Genomic DNA, 14672 nt, shown 5'->3' with positions numbered 1-14672 from the left:
ATTTTAGGTGTTCTCTATACATAAGATTTTTATTCCTTTGCTGATATTTGATTCAGCATTTTCTCTAATTTCTACTTTATATGTTGATTCTGCTTATTACTTATGCTAGGAATGTAAACATTTTTTTAATGAAATATGCTACAAATGGTTAGCAATGACTTCTCATGAATCTTAAATCTACCATTTTATGGTATGATAAAAAAATTTTGGCCTGTATTTCTCCTTTGATAGGAACAGTAAGTGTATTTATTGAGACTGTAGTGTCAAGATTGTCTCAGGCAATATGAATACCTATTAATGAGCCTCAGAACCTGCCCTGAACTCAAATGTCAGCTTTAAAAGAAAGAAAATAAGATGAGGCACCTGGGTGGTTCAGTCTGTTGAGTGTCATACTCTCAGTTTCAGCTCAGGTCAAGATCTCATGGTTTGTGGGTGTAAGCCCTGAAACGAATTCTGTGCGGGTCCTGCTTGGGATTCTCTCTCTCTCTCTCTCTCTCTCTCTGCCCCTTCCCTAATTCTTTTCTCTCTCTCAAAATAAATGAATAACTATCCAAAATTTTTAATAATAAAAAGATAAAAATAAAAGGCAAACCACAATGAAATGATAACGATTCCAATAAGAGATATTTTAGTTCCGCAAGAAGGATTGATCAGTCGAGTGCAGTAACGAGAACTTTTTAAAATAAGTTTCCTTGCTCCTTTCCCTCTCCTTCAGGATTCGTGTTGTGGTTAGGACTCAGCTCATAGAGCTAGAGAATTACCTCTGTCTTTCCTGTTTCCCCGTGTAGAACTACTTCTACTTGGACAATGGACAAAATAGAGCAGTGAATCAGTGATATAGAGGATAAAATTATGGAAAATAATGAAGCAGAAAAAGAGAGAAATAAAATGCAAAAGATCATAATACAATACTTAGAGAACTCAATGAGTTATTCAACAGAATAATATTCCTACCAAAGGAGTCCCAGAAGATGAAGAGAGAGAAAAAGGTGAAGAAGGTTTATGTGAGCAAATTATAGCTTAAAACTTTCCTAACCTGGGGAAGTACACAGATATCAAAATCCCAGAAGCACAGAGAACTTTCATTAAACTCAACAAAAGCCAACCATCAGTAAAGTATATCATGGTCAAATTCACAAAATACAGACAAGGAAGGAATCTTGAAGGCAGCATGGGAAGAAAGTCCCTATCCTACAAGGGAAGAAAGATCAGGTTCACAGCAGATCTGTCCACAGAGACTTGGAAGGCCAGAAGGGAGTGGCAGGATATATACAACTTGCTGTATTGGAAACATACACAACCAAGATTCTTTACCAGCAAGGCTGTTATTCAAAATAGAAGGAGAGATAAAGAGTTTCCCAGACAAACCAAAACTAAAGGGGTTCATGACCACTAAACCAGCTTTGCAACAAATTTTAAGGGCACTCTTTGGAGAAAAAGCAAAACAAAACAAAATGACCAAAAGTAACAAAGACTAGAAAGAACAACATCAAAGACACCTACTCTATAGACAACATGATGGCACTTAATTAATATCTTTCAATAATCACTCTCAAACTAAATGGACTAAATGCTCCAATCAAAAGGTATAGGATATTAGATAGGATAAAAAAAAAACAAAAAACAAGACCCAACGATATGCTGCCTATAAGAGACTCATTTTAGACCTAAAGACAACTGCAGATTGAAAGTGAGGGGATGGAGAACCATCTATCATGCTAATGGATGTCAAAAGAAAACCAGAGTAGCCATACTTATATCAGACAATTTATATTTTAAAACTCAGACTGTAACAAGAGATGAAGAAGGGCATTATATCATATTTAAGGGATCTATCCAAAAAGAAGATCTAATAATTATAAATATTTATGCCCCTAACTTGAGAACACCCAAATACTTAAATCAATGAATCATAAACATGAAACTCGTTCATAAAAATACCATAATAGTAGGAACTTTAACACCCCATTTACCCAATGGACAGAACATCTAAGCAGAAAATCAACAGTGAACCAATGGCTTTCAGTGACATACTAGGCTGCATGGGCTCAACAGATAGACTCAGAACATGTCATCCTAAGCGGCCCATTTTCTCGAGTTCACGTGGAACAATCTCCAGAATGGATCACATACTGGTCACAAATCAGCCCTCAACAAGTACAAAAAGATTGAGACCACAACGCTATGCATATTTTCAGGCCACAAGGCTCTGAGAAATGAAATTAGCCACCAGAAAAAACTGGAAAGACCATGAATACTTGGAGATTAAAGAACATCTACTTCTGGAGGAACTAGAGTTACTACTACACGGTAACTAATCAGTTTATATAAAATGCTGTCACTCTTTGACAAGAGTAGTTGCATTGTTATACACAACCATGACAAGAATAGTTTCAACACAATGGACAGTATTCTATTCAGAAAGTGAATGTGAGGTGGTGTGTGATGTAATGGCTAGGCTTCTGGAGACTGGCTTCTGGAGACCTTGTATAAAAAGCCCTTGTATAATTCTGGGTACAAAATAAAATGTTCAAAATTTGCTCAGTAATCATTAGTTACATTTATTGCAACACGGTGAGTTCTCTGGCACTAGTCCATAAACATGGGCTGCTTATCAGACTGTGGAAGACTGTGAATTATTGCAGAAATTTAGATAGATAGTTGTCCTTTAAAATCCTATTGAATCTGAGATATTACACTTCTGTTAATACAATGCATAATAATTATATAAAAGTAGAAACATATGCTTAAAACTATATGGTTACGTCAAAGGATGTTATTCATAGTATTTCCATTGTGTTTTCTTTCCTGGATGTTCTGTAATGTATTCATTAGCACCAGCTTCTTATATGTCTCCTTAGCATAAAGCAAGAGAAGGTACATAATAAAGGGACATAACCCCAATAAAATGAGGAGATCAGAGTGGGATCCAAAGCTATGGACTGAACACATTTTCACATAAAATATTAATTATTCTAAGGCAGAGCTTTTATGCTAAAGGCTGACTTTGAGTCCTTTATCAATGTCTCAGCCCCCTGCATACTTTGATTTGGACAGTTGGTGTTATCACTTTTTTAACTTAAGTGCTATACAAAGGATTTTCCAAGACCCTTCATTCCACACAGATCATGTTCTCTAAGCCCCTTTCTCTGCATATTCTGGAGGTGCCTCAAACTCAATGACAGCATCAACAGACAAACTTGAAAAACCCTTTTACTCAGGGTAAGTTAATGACTAAATTCCAATGACTCTTAGTTTATCAGAGATCTCCCTACCTCTAAAGAGATACAGACAATACTCTCCAATTAATAGCTAGAATTCTGTCATATCATCAGTTACCAGGGGATGCTGCTCCTTGCTTGAGCAGTCCAGAGAATCATACCACTTTCCAGTATCCAAGTACCAGAAAGTCTGCAGTATCAGAAAGCCTTCATTTCAAGGTTAATTTCTCCAAATCTACACTATGTGATGGTGCAAAAAGGTCTGGATGTTTTGATTAACAATCATCTTCCCTCCACTCACTCAGCTTCTAAAACACTCACACAAACTATCGTCAAAACTATTCTGTCTTCACGGGAGAGGCATGAATACTCCTAAAGACTCAAACTTTTGTGCACATCACTGCTCAGCATAGAGCTGGCTTACAATAGGGTCCCAGTCAAATGTTTCACATATGTTGGATCAAACCTTTTAAGTACTAAATTAAAATAATCCTTCCAATGAAGGAAGTCAGAGTTTCAGAAGAGGCTCTTGGTTCTGAATCTCTGACCAGCAACTGATGATGCAGTACATCTGTGATGTGGATTGGTTGTCAAACCTAGATTACCCAATCCAGGAGCAGAGAAACAAATTCCTTGGTTGGTATTATTTAGGAGGGGGCTAAAGGAGGGTCTTAGTTCTCACTGACTGAGAGTTGCCTGTTCCCCTGCCCCCTGTCCTCCCTGTTCTCCAGCATGGTGTGTCTGTGTTTCCTGGGAGGTTCCTGGATGACAGCTCTGATGTTGATATTGATGGTGCTAAGCCCTCCCCTGGCTTGGGCCAGGGACACCTCATGTAAGTGCACTCCTGGGTGGTAAGCTATTATGGAGTGGGGGGAAAGAAAGAAATTAGTTTTGCCACTGTGTCCATGCCATGTGCCTTAGAAAATTGTGACATTTTCTTTAATGATGGCCCACCTTTGTCATATAGATCCCCAATTCTATCCAAAACAAAAGGGGGCTGAATGCTTGCCCTCTCTATAAGAGCTGTGTAAGGGGCCTCCACATATAGAGGCCATTTCTTCTCAACTCTTCCCCAGTCAAAACTCTCCAGGTTTGAGTTTTATTCCCTCAGGGTCTTGAGAAGATTCAGAAATAATGATTTCAAATTAATTCCCAAGCAGTTCCCTTTATAATGTTGAGTTATGCTAGAAATAAGAAATTTTCTCAGAAAATTAGACAGAGAGTCAAAAGGAATTAGAAAGGTGTCTCCTAGAAGACTATGTGTTAGGTTTTCACAGGATTAGTTATGTTGGTGCCTCTCTGTAATATGCGAGGCTGTATCAAGAGTTCTCTCCCAGAGAGCCAAAGCATAAGAGACTGTTAAAAACTGAGAACAAACTGAGGGTTGATGGGGGGTGGGAGGGAGGGCAGGGTGGGTGATGGGTATTGAGGAGGGCACCTTTTGGGATGAGCACTGGGTGTTGTATGGAAACCAATTTGACAGTAAATTTCATATATTAAAAAATAAATAAATAAATAAATAAAAAATAAATAAAAGCAAAAAAAAAAAAGAAACCAATTTGACAGTAAATTTCATATATTAAAAAATAAAAAAAAAATAATAATAAAAAATAAAAAAATAAAAATAAATAAAAAAAAGAGTTCTCTCCCATTATCTCCTTTCCTTTCTCCTGCACCTCAAAGTTTACAAGGCCTTTATCCCTGGACTGAAGGTTCTCTGACCAAAGTTGGCGCTAGTTTTATCTCTATTTCTCACCCTGGAGGTACAGCAGAGATCCTTAGTACTTGAAATGACATTTTTTTTTTTTTTTTTTTTTTTTTTTTTTTTAACATTTTTTATTTATTTTTGGGACAGAGAGAGACAGAGCATGAACGGGGGAGGGGCAGAGAGAGAGGGAGACACAGAATCGGAAACAGGCTCCAGGCTCCGAGCCATCGGCCCAGAGCCTGACGCGGGGCTCGAACTCACGGACCGCGAGATCGTGACCTGGCTGAAGTCGGACGCTTAACCGACTGCGCCACCCAGGCGCCCCGAAATGACATTTTAGATGAGAAGCACGTATGGGGTGTTCTTTGGAGTCTTAAAGAACTTAAGATATCTTCTGAGAACATGGCACAAGTTAATTTTTCATTATGAATCTATGTTGAACATTTCTACGGTGTCTGTTTCTCCTGCATCTTTCTGTTCTCTGGCCTGAGCCCACAGGAAGGGATTCAACTAGTATAGGATAAATTATATGCAATTATGGCTTTGTAACCCAAAAATAGGCAACATCAGGAATTTCATATGGTTCCAACTATCTACCCCGAGCAGAGTACAGAGTGAGTGAAGGTGTTTACATTTCATAGGACTGAAAGCCAATATGCAAGTCAAGGGAATATATTGGCTCACTGAGGTGATGTCCCCAGATGGCATAGGTTTATTCCTCATGTTTTTAGTTTTTCCTTAATAGCCATGTTGGGTTGCCTCCACTTCCAGTTCCTATTCTTTCCCGAGCCATGTTGTCACAATTACTGTGAATCCCCCGTGTATGCAGAGACCTCAGCACTATCACAGATCTATGGGATGAGCTGAAACTTAATGAGATTTTTCTTTTTTCTTAAAATCACCCTTTCCTTACCTGTGATATTTTTTCCAACAGTAGAAGGAGAAGGAGGTAGTTTGTGTGAATTTCTCACAGGAAGTGGAGGAGATATAATGTATCATCAGAGTAAAAGAATGTTGGACCTGAGCCCCTTCTTGCTTTCCAGGATCCTCACAATGACTGATTCTCGGAGCCCTGTGTTTATCCATTGTATCAGAGACATTTCTCTGAGCAGCTATGATGTACTAGGCTCTGTTCTGGGCTCAGTGAATTCTATTTGAATAGGCTAAAGATCATTACCATCATGGATTTTATGTAATGACAGAGGAGAAAGCCCGGTAAACATTTAACAATAACAACAAAAATTGTGACAACAATAAGTACGCTGAAAAATAATACACCTGGTTGTGAAACAGACAGAATTGGATACGCCTGACTTCAGTTCAAGTGTGTAGGGAGCTCTCCCTGAGGAAGTGACATTGAGTTGAGATATGACTGGTGACAGAAGCCAGCCAAATGAAGGATGTACAGGACAAGAGTTGTAGGGGGAGAAAATAGGATAAAGGTCAAGTGCGGGAAGATGTTTGCTGAGTGCAAGGGACAGAAGGAAGGCTGGAGAAGCTGGAGTGTAGGGAGCAAATTGGGGAGCGCTCTCAGTCACCACTACCATGTTTCCATCACTCAGGGAATGCCCCGTGTGACCCCATCATCAGTGCTCAGTATTTTTGGATCAGCACCTTTGACTTATTTGTTTGTTTGATTGTTTATGATTATAGGTATACATTTAGGCAGAGAATATTTTTTAAAGTTATTATTTAACTTCCATTTGGTTAGCATACAGCGTAATGTTAGTTTCAGATGTACAGTGTAGTGATTCCGCACTTCTATACTCTACCTGGTGCTCATCTCAAGTGTACATCTTATTCCTTGCACTTATTTAGATAAACTTTTACATACATTGAAGTGTCATATAGTATTTTCTCATTCATCACATGACAGTTTTCATGTATTCAACTGGTAGTTCATTTGCAAACTCGGATGTAGCCCAAAGTCTTGCTAGGCAGTTTTTCAGGTTGGTTTATTAAACATTAGCTTTGTCATAACACAAGCCATTAACTTATTTCAGAAGATGTGGATTCATAGGCCTCTGTAAACTGCATCAAGAACAGAGTTTAAAAGTTTTTATACTGGATCTTCATGGGATAAGGAAATTCCTTGTTCAAAGATTGCAACATAGATGTCATACTTGGTGGTGGGGCAGGGGGAGTATTAGAAGCCAAAGCTTTAATTTTTACAAGAATTTGAGGAGTACAGTATGTGGAACAATTATACAGGGACAATTAACTTCCAGGTTTCTCCCAGTCCAGCTTGCCTCTCATGAACGAAGCCCATTGATACAAAGTGGTTTTGAACCAAATAAAACATGTATCTGGTTATCCATATTATCTTTTTTGAAAACTAATGCACAAGTAAAATATTTGTCCCTTTCAGGCATCCTGGATTTTGGCGCTTTCTAGTGTCTGCCCACTTTCATTTGGGTAAGCTTGAATCATTAGCACACCCAAGAGCAATCATCTTTTGGTTGGAATTCATAATAACTTTTGATACTCTCTTGTTAGGCAGTATGAATTCTTTTTTTCAGAATCTTGTCTCAGTGAAGAGCTTCTTTTCCAGCAAAATAAATTTGTTCAGTATCAAGGTTTTTTATCAGATATAACATTGGCAAATTTTTCAATGTAATTCTCAGCTGACATAGAATTAACATTGGCTTTTTTTACCACAGATTTTTCAAGTGGTGTAACAGTGGTTCTCATATGGGGACTTCAGGGAACATTTGGCAATGTCTGGAGCCATTTTTGGCAGTCACTTGGGGCTTTTTTCTGACATCTGCTAGGTAGAGGCTAATGATGCTAGTAAACAATCTACAATGTACAGAACAGGCTTCCCACAAAAAATATCTCGTGCAAAATGTCAAGAGTACTGATGTTGGAAACACTGGTTTATACTCTGCTGCTTCTAAAACCTCTAGACTTACCCTTTATACACACACTTACCTTCCAATTCAGGTCTTTGTGGTGTAGCTTAGCCTATTTTATTACAAAAAAATAATAATATCAACAGTTCATAGATTGAACACTTTCTCGCTGAGTCCACTCAGTCAATGCAAGCTCAAGATCTTCATCTTTTATTCTTTGCCTTATGCAAAGTTTTATAAGATTTCATGATTTCTTGATCATCAGCATCTCTGCTAACTTTCAACAGCTTGCCTTATGAGTCATCAATTGTGACTATCACAAGTATTTTTCTGTAAAATGTATCAAACTTGTGCAGTAATGCTACATTCTGTTCTGTTGATAATGTCAAAAGCTCCTTTTATTTGTCTCATATTTAAAGGCACAGGTATTTTTAAACTATTTTCAAAATGTTCATGTCAATTCCACTTGAATAAAAAATTTTTCTTAGTTCAATTAAACAGAAAATAAAACATCAAAATATATACATACATGTATGTATATGTATATATATGTATGTATATGCATGTTTGTACATATGTTATGATGTGTGTGTGTTTATATATTGAAACTCCAGAAGCCCATGTGACTGACTGACCAATAAGAGGTCTGACATGTTTGACCCTTTACCTCATCAGGTTAGATTTGGCAAAAGAGTTTGGCATCAAAACTTGTAAAAAGATCTGGTTTCCTAGGTTTCTGGAGTTTGAAAATTCCAGGTAAGGACTTGAGGAACTGTAGTGCAGTCATGGTTTTAATGTCCTTAAAACTCTTCAGTAGTTTCCCATTACGTGAAGTATGAAGTCAAAATCCCAACATCACCTGTAAGGCTTTTACTGCCAGCTCCACGTGATTTCTCCAGTCTAACCTTTTGCCTTCCTTTGTCCCATTGTGCTTCAGTGAACTCCCTTTTTCCATTTCGTTGAGGAAGTTCATCAATTCTTTCAAGATTTTGCACATTGTATTACCTTTCCCTGAATTATCAAACACACACACGCCCTCTAGTTCACATCTAGTTACTCTTTCTTGTCACATCCTAAACATCCCCCTTGAGACCACCTGTCTGGCGCCCTAAGGAAACAAAGATCGTCCAGTTATCCTCTGCTCTAGAACTGCAGGCTTGTCTTGTGACATTTCTCCCCCCAGGTAAATAAAGCCCTGCCTGGCTGGGTTTTGTCCATCACTTTCCATAAATTTTAACCCGAGAGTGGAGGGGATGTGGGGGTGTTTCCCTTCTCTGGGTTCGCAGGGGCCTGAGCCAGCTCAGCGCACACCAAGTGTTGGGTGGGGGTGGGGGAGGGGGACGCAGGTGGGACGTGTGTGATGCCAGGAAAGGGCTGTGGGAGGCGAAGAAGGAGGTGGGTGTCTGTGGAGAGGAGGTCTCCAAAAGGAGGCGGTGAGGGGCAAATCCTCAGGATGGGAGGTCCGCCTCTGAGTCCGGAACCCAGTGACCCTGAGAGGCTCCCAGGAGAGGGGTCACCTCCCCGCCTCCTTCCGCCCCCGCCGGCAGAGGAGAGAAGAGCCTTGGGTGCTGGTGGTTTGGGGGTGCGGGTGGAGCCCCGAGGGGTGGCGGCGTCAGTGTCCTCCAGGAGCCCACAGGTGACCGGGTCGCTCTGTCCCCACAGCACATTTCTTAACCATGTGGAAGTTCGAGTGTCATTTCACCAACGGGACGGAGCGGGTGTGATTCCTGGCCAGATATTTCTATAACCGGGAGGAGTTAGCTCGCTTTGACAACGAAGTTGGGGAGTACCGAGCGGTATCAGAGCTGGGGCGTCCAGGCGCCAAGTACTGGAACGGGCAGAAGGACGTCCTGGAGCAGAAGCGGACAGCGGTGGACCGGTTCTGCAGACACAACTACGGTGTTGGTGAAAGCTTCACGGTGCAGCGGCGAGGTGAGCGGGGCAGGGGGGCTGGGGTGGCCAGGGCTGCGCGTGTGCGACTGTGAGACAGAGACTGGGTCCCAGTGAGCCTACAGGGTGTTGAGCAAGAGCACATCACGGGGATCCCTGCGAGAGTGCGAGGTCGGGGAGTGTGTGCTGTGTCTGTGGGGTGGGGACAGTGTGGTGAGTCCGTGTGTGGCTGTGGGGAGGGCGTGGTTGTGTCCATGTGTGACTCTGGGGAGGGCGTGGCTGTGTCCATGAGTGACTGTGGGGACAGTGTCGTGTTTCCTTGTGTGGCTGTGGGGACAGTGTGGGAGGGGTGCCCTGTGATGTGAGGGGGACAGAGAATGAGTGTGTGGGAAGGGGGGGCAGTGTGTGTGGAGAGAGTGCGTGTGGGGGAGGCAACAGGAGGGGACATCGGGCATCCTTGGTGGCCCCTGAGGCAGAGGTGAGGGGGGCTCAGGAGCTCCAGCTGGAGGGCACACTGGGCAGGTGGTTGGAGACCTGGGGAGGGAAGTGGAGGGTGTCCTGGTTGGGGTGAAGGCTTAGGGGAGGAGAGGGGAGGGGAAAGTTAAGAGATTGGGGAGATGTGAGGAGGCCTGTCACCTTCTGTTCCTGACACTCACCCTTCTTTTTCTGAAGCCCCTGAAATACGTGTGCCTGTGTCTGTATGTGCTACCATTGCAGTGAGGAAAATGGCCAGACTAACCGTTGAAGATTTGGGGCGACTTCTGAGGTCCCTCTGACATTTCTATTTTTTTGAATGTTAATTTTTGAGAAGGAGATCCAGTAAGACAGAGTGGGAACAGGGGAAGAGCAGAGGGTGAGATAGAAAAAGTGCAAGCAGGGGAGGAGCAGAGAGACAGAGGGAGGTACAGAATCCCAAGGGGGCTCCAGGTTCTGAGCTGTCGCCCAGAGCCTGCCCGGGGACTCGAACCCAGAAACTGCCAGATCATGACCTGAGCCAAGTGGGACCCTTAACTGACTGAGCCACCCAGGCTCCCCAAACCCTCCTGATATTTCTGGGGCTTCTTTTAGGTCTCAACTTCCCGCTCTTTGTTCTCTTAGAGTATGTATTCTTACATTCTTGAAATGATTGTGAAACCAGGTATCTTAATTATAATTTTGTTACTAAATGTATTGATGTTACTGTTTTTATAATGATGAAAGTATTTAAGGAGTTGCATATTATTTCTTTATATAGTTGTAACAATTCACCTCACATTCCCCTTTGTTAGATCTTTTTTTCCCAATATTGCAAATACTCGATTGAAATTTTATATCTTTTTTATTTTTAATGTATATTTCTTTGCTTTTAAGGTCCTTGGATTTTTTTTTTTTACATATCTATTGGCTAATTGTTGTTACTGATGTAAAAATTATCTACTATTATCTCGGGGATTCAGGTATTTTTCTCAGTGATTTTAGGTGTTTTCTATGCATAAGATTATTAATGCTTCGCTGATAGTCGATTCAGCATTTTCTCTAGTCTGTGGCTTATATTTTGACACTGTTTATTAGTTTTCATGCTAGGAATGTAAACATTTATATTTAATGAATATGCTACAAAATTGTTGGCAAAGGTTTGTCATCTACCTAAATCTACCATTTTATGGTATTGTAAAAATGTTTCCCCCATATTTTTCCTTTTTAAAAGCAGTATTTATTGAGGCTGGTAGTGTAAGAGATTGTCTCTGCACTAAGGATACCTGTTAAATAGTCTCAGTCTCTACCCTGAACTCAAATGTCAGCTTTCAAAGGGAGACAATTATAAAGGTATAACAATTCCAATAACAGTAATTTTTTTATACTGCACAGAAGGATGGATCATCTGAGTGCAATTATGAGAACTTTTTAATGTCAGTGAGTTTCCTTGTTCCTTTCCCTCTCTTTCAGGACTCACGCTGTTCTTGCAATTAAACAAATAGGCTAGAGTATCACCTCTGTCTTTCCTGCTTCCAAGGGAGAACCATTTGTGTGGTGTTGTAAGGTGTGAGTGGAGCATTTCCAGGGTTTCATACTCTATTTCCCTATCTACCTCAAGCTGTTCTCCAATTTACCCAGACTGCTTTAAATAATATTTTCTCTGTAATTAAACAGGGTAATAAGTACTTAACATATATTGAAGGCTAAACTCCAATCATCACTTTACATACTTTAGGTGCATTAATCCTCACAGAACTGTAAGAGGTAAGTATTACTGTCTCCTTCAATAGAGGAGAAAGCTGGGGTGCAGAGGAATGTAATATTCTTCTAGGATCAATCAGTAAGGAGCAGAGCCTATATTTGAGCTCAGTCAGCCTGCTCCAGAAATCATGCTTTTAATTGAGACACTATATCCCTTGCAAAATGTGTAAACAAAGAATTCCACAAGGAATAACTACCTCTCACTATGAAAAACAAACCCCACAAATTTCCTCAACATCTCTCAAACTTAATGGACCCATACTGTCAGGATTGAATTCAAGACTCATGAGACTGGCTGGTACTGGGCCACGTGGCCAGCTTTGAGGGAGGCCTGCACAAGATGCAGCCTGGGACCAGAGACCGGAGGCAGGAGGGCAGCCAGCCAGGGAGACTCACTCTGTCGTCCTCACTTAGTCCTGCTACCACTTGTCTTCTAGTTGAGCCGACAGTGACCGTGTTCCCCTCGAAGACGCAGCCCCTGCAGCACCACAACCTCCTGGTCTGCTCCGTGAATGGTTTCTATCCAGGCCACATTGAGGTCAAGTGGTTCCGGAACGGCCAGGAGGAGGAGACTGGGGTCGTGTCCACAGGCCTGATCCGTAATGGAGACTGGACCTTCCAGACCCTGGTGATGCTGGAAACAGTTCCTCAGAGTGGAGAGGTCTACACCTGCCACGTGGAGCATCCAAGTCGCACGAGCCCTCTCACCGTGGAGTGGAGTGAGAAGCTTTCTGATCCCATAAGTTCCTCACCCAGCAGGGAGGGGACTTTGCTTTCCCTGAGTGCCAGGGTTCTCTCCTTACACCATATTTTCATTTGTTCCATGTTCTCTTCTCTTTAGCACAGGTCACTGGGATGAGCCAAGTGATATCCTGTGGTAGAATCCTCTGATAGGTTATAGATATTCTGTGATTGTGTATCCAGATCCTACAACCCTTGGGGAGATAGTTATGCCTGGCTGCAGAAACGAGGTTGTCCATGTTTTGAGACTTTCCATGGCTCACGGGTAATGGTTCTCCTGTGATGCTGGGCACTAGTCCCCTGCCTCGAGCTGAGTTTGTGCTTCTGGCACCATTGCTGTGTGTTGTTCATTGTGATCCAGGAAGAAGCACATCCTCTATTGTATAGGGTCCTTCCTGACTGAGGGGAATCCAGTCTTGGCACTGCCTTTTATTAGCTCTGTCACCCTGCACAAGCACTTGAACTTCATGGAGTCTCAGGCTCCTCATCCATAGATGTTGAAGTAGTGGATTTGTCAAAGCTGTGATGTTTAAAAAGTTCAATACCTAAACCTTGTATCTACGCAATGGGATTTAAAAAAAAATATTTTTCCCCTAGAAATTGCCACTTATTCTCGTTCCAGGGCAGGCTACATTCCTCATTCTTGAAGTTCTCAATCCTGGAGTGTCTGTCAGAGAAGTTGGATTTGGGGTAAAATCACTAAAACTGCTTCTTCTCTCAGGGGCTCAGTCTGAATCTGCACAGAGCAAGATGCTGAGTGGAATCGGGGCTTTGTTCTGGGTCTGCTCTTCCTGGTGGTGGGGCTGTTCATCTACTTCCGGAATTCGAAAGGTAAGGCACCTGTTGGTAGCTGGGCCTCCCTATAGACCTTGTGGGAGAGAAATACAGCTTTGATCACATAAACTCTCTGTAGACCAGTGGCCTTGTAAAGGCTTTCCTTCTCCCTTTGCCCTCAGATTTCCTAGAAATCCAGACAGCAAGTGTCCATGGTTACTTTGTTTCAGCATAAGAGATTATGGGTTGTAGAGACAAGAAAGAGGTTAACAAGACAGATATCTTGGGTTGGGGTCCTGGGCCAAATCAGGAAGAGCTATGAAATCTAGTGAAGCCACAGTAGACTGGTGTGATAGAAACTTCCCGGGTCACATCTCTCCCTTTCTGATCCCACTGGCATCATGCGATGTGAGTTGTGGTGGTAGGTGGGTCTGGGGTTGGGACCTTGTATGTGGGGACAGATTTACCTGTGTCTCTGTTAAGTGTATGTTGTCACTTTTCTTTCCCAGGACACTCTGGACTTCAGCCAACAGGTAATGCTTTTTGACCCTCTTTAGGGATAAAGTTGATTATCCTGGAACAGATGGTGGAGATGAAAAGACAGAAACAATGTCAAAGACTTTGGATCTGACTTCTGCTCAAGCAATTAACTGAAGCTTCTTCTCTCCACTTACTAAAAGGCCTGCACTGCAAATAGCTTTAGATCAAGGATACTTAAGAAAGAATATGTTCTTCTTCTTACTGTAGTGCTCTAACATGAAGCCCTGAGAGAGGGGAGAAGAAGCTACTTGTGGAGGCCGGTCTGGGAACAATACTCTGCTCTGTCTTCTGCAGGACTCATGAGCTGAGGTGGAGATGCTGACACTACAGGAAGAACCTTCTTTTGAAGCCTCTTTGGAGAGTGAAAAGGTTACCGGCTTGGCTAGGGGAAGAATCTGGCTGTTTTAAAAGTTAGTTCAGTGGCCCTGTAGAAAGCATCTCTTTAACCAGGAAAGGGCCCATATTTCTTCCACAAACACGGTGCTTTCTCAGGATCTTGTTTTCCTTGGCTTCAGTGACCCCACAGAACCCATGCTTCCTGACAGCTCCCTCCATCCTGTCCTTGACCTGGAAACCCCAGTACTGACTGCAGTACCTTACCTTCTTTCTCTCCTGGCCCCCTGTCTGCAGTCCTTATAGTCTCCCCTGCATTGGAATTCACCTTCTGCTCACATGTCTTTAGAAGCTTTTCTCAAATAAACATGGAGTGAAAATCATCCTTTTCATATA

The 14672-nt window shown here is 41.9% G+C and overlaps 1 protein-coding gene and 1 pseudogene across 1 annotated transcript in view; one reads left to right on the top strand and one right to left on the bottom strand.

Annotated features, from left to right (window-relative positions):
• LOC131513998 (HLA class II histocompatibility antigen, DR alpha chain) overlaps window positions 1-14672 on the bottom strand; it is an 87769-nt gene that overhangs the window by 36434 nt on the left and 36663 nt on the right. The gene's annotated exons all lie outside the window — the stretch shown is intronic.
• Window positions 3939-14659, top strand: LOC131513997 (DLA class II histocompatibility antigen, DR-1 beta chain-like; annotated as a pseudogene).

Source organism: Neofelis nebulosa, chromosome 6, assembly GCF_028018385.1.
Source record: "Neofelis nebulosa isolate mNeoNeb1 chromosome 6, mNeoNeb1.pri, whole genome shotgun sequence".
Taxonomy (NCBI): domain Eukaryota; kingdom Metazoa; phylum Chordata; class Mammalia; order Carnivora; family Felidae; genus Neofelis; species Neofelis nebulosa.
The sequence above is the reverse complement of the archived record's forward strand: the minus strand, read 5'-3'. Positions and strand labels throughout refer to the sequence as shown.